An 8046-nucleotide genomic window follows, 5' to 3' on the forward strand; every position below is an offset into this window, starting at 1 on the left:
AGTGTGGCCTGTACACAACCCAGGCCGCGCGGCCTCCCGACCTCACAAGGCATCTGCGCGGCCCAAAGTGCGTCGCCCAGTTTCTTCGTCCCAATGGAGACAAGTTCAGGTCCCGCCTGGGAATTCTGGAGGTCTCCGAGACAGGAGGGTTTACTCCAGGCTTCCGCGCTTACAGTGAACCCCTAACCCACAGGAGCTCGGCTGCCCAAGCGCAGAAGGAAGAAATCGCAACTAACCCACCCTCACTTATAATAGGGAGTCTACTCACCTTACTCTACAGTTCAGCATTGACCTTCTCCTAAAAAAAAGAAAAAAAATCCCTTTCCCACAAAGACACGATCCTCTAGGAAGGTGAAAGAGACGCTGAGCCACCGCCACAAAGCATAGAACTGTAGGGGCAGGACACCCAGCCGTCAGCATCTGGGGTAACCAGTCGCACCTCCGTACGCAAGATGGCGGCCGCCGCACGGTTACCCCGGCAGGAGTTACGACTTGCGCCAGGCATTGTGGGAATTGTAGTCCGGCAATCACGCCAGCGCCATAAACTTTACTGTACAAAGACTTTGTCTCCCAGAATGCATTGTGCGATGTACGCACTACTTTGGCAACAAAGGAAGACCGGTAAAAGCTCCTAGATCTGAAGCTGGGAAGTTATTTACAAACACCAACTTTGGATTAAAAAAAAAAATGAATAAACTGTCGTCGTGGCCTGGCTTTAAAGCTTCCTAGGAGACAAAAAAATGAGCCGGGTTTTCTTTTTCTTTTTTATGTGTGGTGCTAGGTACTGAACCCAGAGTCATTCTACCTCTGAGCTACACTCCCAGCCCTTTTAAATTTTGTGTTTTGAATTGGGGTCTTATGAGGTTGCTGAGAGAATTCTTACTTGCCGAGGCTGTCCTTGAACCTGCGATCCTCCTCTTTCAGCCTTCCACATACTGGAATTACAGGCATGTGCCATTGAAAGGCTCCATTTAAAAGAAAAATCATAAGCCCCTAGCAGCTAGCTAATAGTTAAAACAGCCAGCTAACAGTTAAAAAGAAAAAGTATATTTTACTGCAGCTCACAGCTTAGGAATGTAAAATGTGTGATAAGCCCACCCCATCTTATCTATACTGACTGAGTCAGAGCGCCTTGACCCGGGAGCTTACTGACTACACCTGGTATTATCTAACTCTTGACTACAGAATGTAATTTTCAAATGATTCTGTAATTTTCTGTAAACGCATGCAATTTAGCCCAAAACCCCCTAACTAATGGTCTTTTCCCTATAAATACCCTCAGTTTCAGCTGCTCGGGGCCGAACTCCTATACTGGTCGGCCCCAGTGCACTGGCTCCTTTTACCTTTTGCTTTTGCATCAAGATTAAAGTTTCTCGTGTGTTCTTGCTGTCGTCGCTTATCCCGAGGCTGATTGAGGGTCTCCCCTCTGCGGGGGTCTTACACCATCCCTGAGCTGGCTTTTCAAAGAGAACCCAACATTTTCTACTGCAGAGTGGGGTTACCATCATTTCTATGAAGAGACCACAAGGCATAATTTTGTGGTCTCTATAGGAGAGTATCTCTGCAGTTCAGCATACCGATAACATAAAAATACTTGTGGTACACGACTGTGATTCCAGTCCTTGGGAGGCTATAACTGTAGCATCATAAATTCAAGGTCATCCCAGCAACTGAGAACCTGTTTCAAAATGAAAAAATAAAAAAGGAGTGTAAATTAGAGGTGGAATGACCCTGGTTCAATCCCCGGTACCTAACAAAAAAAGTTTTGGAAGTTTCAGCCCATGATCAGTTGGTCCCATTAGCTATGTCTTCATTTTCTGATGAAAGATTAGTCACGTGAAGACAAAAGAGTTGAGTTCTACATTCCCAGTTTCCTCATCTTCCTTTTGAGTTTATCTGGTACTGAGGATTGAGCCTAGGGCTTCCAGCATGCTAGGTAAGCGCTCTACTACTGAACTATACTATACCCCATCCCCCCTTTTTTGTGGTACTGAGGATTGAATCTAGGGGCATTCTACCTCCGTTCTACACCCCCAGGCCTATTTTATTTTTATTTTGAAACAAAGTTGAGAGTCTCACTGCTTTCTGGGACTGTCCTTGAACCTACAATCCTCCTGTCTCAGCTTCCCAAATACTGGGATTACAAGCATGCACCCCCATACCCAGCTGCCTTTTCTAAATTTTGAGATAGGGTCTCACTATACTGGCTTCACACTTGTAATCATCTTCTTAGAAATTGATTCTAGGAAAGCTGCAAATAAAAACTCATAAAATCAAAAGTAAATTGCCAAGGCAACTTACTTCTGCAGAAGAGTATGCAACCAGCAAAAAGTCTAGTAAGCAAGCACACCAAGCAGGGTAATCCCTTTAGCTTTTATTCCTGATGCAATCCTGCCCCTTAATCTGATTGTCAAAGGCTTGTATTCACAACCATTCCTGATTGGCTATTCTCTAAAACAGAAATTCTGAAATAAAGTTTCAACAAAGAAACAAAGTTTAAAGTACAACTCTGCATTGCTTGCTTCTAGGACTGGTGAGAGTTTTGAAAAAGTTAAAGCTCTGGAACAATCTGGTCAACCAGAGGTCATATGAGCTAAAATGGCTGACATTTGGGAAGAGTCTGCAAATGGAACACATAGACAAATGTACACAATTACAAAATAGATACCTAGGCTATAGTTACAAATGAATGCTTAACCTACAATTACAAAATGGAAAAGATACACTTCTGTGTACTTTGCTATTTCAATAAACATTTTTGTCGGATCCTTACAATTTTGCCTTAGCTTCCAGAGTAACTGGAAGGCTTGGGCTACTGCTTTAGGATCTGGTCTTTTTTCCAAAAAACCTTTTAATAAACCATATTTTATTGTCCTTGAATTCTTTTCTCATTTAAGACTGAGATAGGGGCGACTTTGGTTGGGCCAAGGCGAGGAGCTCTCAGTCCCAAACCTATAGCTTACCTCAGCTCTTGGCTTCAAGAGCTAAAGAATTCAGCCCCAGGGCCAGGCATGGTGGTGCATGTTTGTAATCCCAGTATTTGGGGAAGCTGAGACAAAAGGATCACATGTTCAAGGCCAGCCCGAGCAATTTAGTAAAACCCTCAGCAACTTAGGGAGACCCTGTTTCAAAAAAGTTAAAATAGAACTGGAGGTTTAATGTAGAGGTAGAACACCCCTGGGTTCAATCTCCAGTATTCTGCCTCCCAAAAGACGAATGCAGCTGAAGAGTCATAGGAATCAAGATACAACATCTACCAGAAGGAGACAGATAGCAGGCCACCTCACAAGAGAAGGATTCCTAGAGTCTCCACACCCTGCAGCTCATAGTGTTGCTGCTATTCTTGCTCTGCAATGGCAAGTGTTTCTATTTTCTTGCTGCTGTGGCTGGTGATGCAGCTCTAGGGCTACAAATGTCCTGCTCTTACTGGCAACTGGTGCTGTACAACTCTCCTTGCCTCTGCTTTCCAGGCATTACAGTTCTGCAAGGGGAGCTCTGCCACCATCCTTCCTGCTCTGCCACCATCCTTCCTGCTCTGCCCTGGGGAGACTAGTTTCTGTAGCCTGGCAACTCTTCTGATTGGTCCATAGAAATGAGCCTTACTGATTCTTATATCTGGGCTCTGACTGGTCCAGTTTTAATCCCTATTTGGAAGCCTAATCAATTTTATTTTTATTTATTTTATTTTTTGTGGTACTGGGGTTGAAACCCAGGGGCTTTTCTACCTCCAGGCTATACTCCCAGACCTGCTTACCTGCTGACACCTCTAAATTCCTCTACTAAGCCAGGCATGGTGGCGAATGCTTGTAATCTCAGCATTCAGGAGGTTGAGACAGGAGGATCACACAGTTCAAAGTAAGCCTCAGCTACTTAGTGAGGCTCTCAGTAACTTAGTGAGACCCTATTTCCAAATAAAGTATAAAATAGATCTGAGATAGCCGGGCATAGTGGCACACACTTGTAATCCCAGCGCTTGGGAGGCTGAGACAGGAGGACCGCACAGGTTCAGAGTCAGTCTCAGTTACTTAGTGAGGCTCTCAGCAACTTAGTAATACCCTGTTTCTAAATAAAGTATAAAATAGGTCTAGGAGTATAGCCTGGAGGTGGAAAAGCCTCTGGGTTCCACCCCCAGTGCCACCAAAATAAATAAATAAATAAGTCTGCAGGAGTACAGCCCAGAGGTAGAAAGCCCCTGAGTTCCACCACTAGTAACACACACACACACACACACACACACACACACACACACACACATTATCTACTGAGATTGGATCACACAGAATACCAACAAAAGACAACATGCCAAGACATCAGAAAAACAAGCCTGAGAACCTTGAAAATACAAGAACTAAGAACAGTGAAGAAATAACAGAAATCACAAATACTGACTTACAAAAAATGCAAGAAGGAAAATTTCAAATCCTGATATTCAATATGATGAAAAACCTCAAAGCAAGTGTACAAAAAATGAAAGAGGAAATGGAGACACTAATAAAGAATCAGACAGAGGTCTGGAATGAAATGAAAAAGTCAATAAATGAAGACAGCAATAGAAAGAAATTCTAGAAGATTAGATGAAATGGAAAATAGAATATCACTGTTAGAAGACAGTTCATTCAAAACCGAAAGCACAGTCAAAAGCATACAGAAGTCATTACAGCAACAAAACCTAAACATCCCACAACTATGGGACCATATGAAATGTCCTAACTTATGGATAAAAGGCACTGAAGAATGGATAGAGGTACATGTACCAGTATTGGGAAGAGGCATCAAAATGTATTAATGTACCACTATTGGGAAAGATTTTCAATTTTCAAATATATCTTTGGTAGTAAAAGAAGCCAGGAGCTTCAGAGAAAGGGCTTCAGGATTCCAGGCACCAAGGGTGAGTAGCAAAGACAACAGAGATAGTTTCAGGGCCTTTTTCAGTATAAAGATAAGATTTCCCAAGGAAGTGGAAGAATGCCATAAACCTTCAGGAGATCCCAGACTTCGATAATCATGGGAGGATGCCCTAAGCCTTCAAGAGATACCAGAATCTGATGATCAAATAACACATTTTGGGGTGTAACAAAAGGCTTAGGGCTGTACCAGAAACAGAACAGACCGGCAGGAAGGAAGCCCCCACCAAAAAGGCTGGCCCTAAAGGGGGCAGATCTGGTTGGGTTAGGAGACTGGCTATAAGAATACTCTGTGTCCAGGAATCTTCAGTGGATTTGTTCAAACCACCCCTCCATGCCACTCCTGAATGGCATGGGGCTAAAACTGTTTTCTGTATCTCTATCTTTTTATTTATTTATTTATTTATTTATTTATTTATTTATTTTGTGGTAGTACTGGGGTTCCTTGAAACCCTTCTACCTCTGGGCTACACTCCCAGACACCTATTTTTAAAATATTTTTATTTGGAAACAGGGTCTCTTTCAAACCTGTGTGATCCTCCTGTCTCTGCCTCCCAAGCGCGGGGATTACAAGCGTGTGCCACCACCCCCGGTGGTATTTCTATCTTTTTAATAAACTCCTTTAAAGCCGGGCGTGATGGCAGAGGCTTGTAATCCCAGCATTAGGGAGGCTGAGACTGAGGATCGTGGTTTGTGGACAGCCGCAGCTACTTAGTGAGGCCCTCTTTAACTCAGTGAGACCTGGTTTCAAAATAAAGAATAAAAAAAATAAAAAAAAAATAGGGCAGGGGGTATAGCTTGGAGGTACAATGCCTCTGGGTTCTATCCCAGACCTGCAAAATAAATAAATAAATAAATAAATAAATAAATAAATAAATAAATAAAACTTTAAATCTTCAGCCAGTGTCTGGGCTATTGCATATTTATCCTTAGCTCAGGACAAAAACCTGCGGTTTTATGGGAATAGTTTTGGGGAGCCTAACAAAGGTCCCCAGGGACAGTTTCCCAAACCGTGACAGTCCAAACCGTAACAGTACAGACCAAGGGTATTCATAATCTCTTCAGAGAAATAATTTCAGAGAATTTTCCAAATATAGAAAGAGACTTGGACTTAAATGTTCAAGAGACATACAGAACACCATTAAGACAAGATCAAATAAGGACCTCTCCATGACATGGAATAATCAAAATGACCAACATAGAAGCCAAGGAAAGAATCTTAAAAGCAGTGAGAACAAAAGAACAGGTGACATATAGGGCAAAACAATGAAAGTCACCCCAGACTATACAACCCAAGTCATGAATGCCAGGATAGACTGGTATGAAGTGATCCAGACCCTGAAAGAAAACAACTTCGAACCAAAACTGCTATATCCGGCAAAGTTATTATTCAAAATTGATGGAGAAAAAAGTGTTTCAAGATAAGCAGAATCTCAAAAAATTCATGAATTCAAAGCCAACACTAGAGAAAATACTTAAATAAACCATAAAGAAGAAAAAGAAGCAAATATCAGAAACAGAGAAGAGATGAAGTTGATCACAAACAGAAGATAGAGCACAAAATGACAGGAAACAAAAATCATATTTCCATAATAACTCTGAATGTCAAAGGACTTAACTCACCAATCAAAAGACATAGACTGGCAATATGGATTATTATTATTATTATTAATTTTTTGGCGATACTGGTGGTAGAACCCAGGGGCTTTCTACCTCCAGGCCATACTCCAAGACCTATTTTATATTTTATTTGGAAACAGGGTATCACTAAGTTGCTAAGAGCCTAACTAAATAGCTGAGGCTGGCTTCGAAACTGTGCAATCCTTCTGTCTCAGCCTCCCAAGAGTGGGGATTACAAGCTTGCACCAGATGGCAATGTGGATTAAAAAACATAATCCAAATATATGCTGTTTGTAAGAAAGTCACCTTACAGCCAAACACATTCATAGATTGAAAGTGAAAGGATAGAAAAGGATATATCATGCTAATGAAGACCAAAAATGAGCAGAGGTAGCAATACTGATGTCCAATAAAACAGACTTTAAGCTAAAACACATCAGAAGAAACAAAGCAGGGCACTCCTTTTATTAAAAGGAACAATCCACCAAGAAGATATAATGATAGCAAATGTTTATGCCCCAAATGTAGATGTACCCACATTTTTAAAACAAACCCTCCAGGACATCAGATCTCAAATAGACCCAAATAAAATAATATTGGGAGACTTCAACACACCTCTCACACCACTAGATTGATCTTCAAGGCAAAAGATGAGTAAAGACCCTTCAAAACTAAATAAAGAAAACTATAAACCAATTAACCTAATAGACATATACAGAATATTTCAACCAGGAACAGCAGAATACACATTCTTCTCAGTAGCTCATGGAACCTTCTCCAAAATAGATCACATCTTGGGCCACAAAGCAAGCACCAGCAAATTCAAAAGATGTAATATAATTCCCTGCATCTTCTTAGACCATAATGGAATGAAAGTGGAAATCAACAACAGGAAGACCAAAAGAAACTATTTAAATACATGGAGATTGATGATACACTATTGAATGATGAGTGGATAAGATCAGAAATAGGGGAGAAATAAAGAAATTTCTGGAATTAAATGAAAATAGAGACACAACTTACCAAAATCTATGGGACACTTTGAAGGCAGTGTTAAGAGAAAAGTTTATAGCATTGAGTCCCCACATAAGAAGAACAGAGAGTCACCAAGTAAACAACCTAATGATACATTTCAAGGAAGTATCATTTGGTATTAGACAGCAACAGTCTAATACCAAAACTAGCAGAAGGCAAGAAATTAAAATCAGAGCAGAAATAAATGAAATAGAGAACAACAACAACAAAAATAACCAATTCAAAGAATCAACAAAACAAAAAGCTGGTTCTTTGAAAAGATTAAAAAGATTGGCAAACCCCTGGCCAACCTAACCAAAAGAAAGAGAGAATCAACTCAAATTATTAAAATCAGAAATGAAAAAGGAGACATCACCACAGACAGTGGGAAATTTCAAAGGATTATCAGAAACTATTTTGAAAATTTATACTCCAATAGCCTGGACATCATGGAAGAAATTGATAGATTTCTAAGCACATATAACCTACCTAAATTGAACCAAGAGGA

This window comes from Muscardinus avellanarius (assembly GCF_963383645.1).
Source record: "Muscardinus avellanarius genome assembly, chromosome: 2".
Classification (NCBI taxonomy): domain Eukaryota; kingdom Metazoa; phylum Chordata; class Mammalia; order Rodentia; family Gliridae; genus Muscardinus; species Muscardinus avellanarius.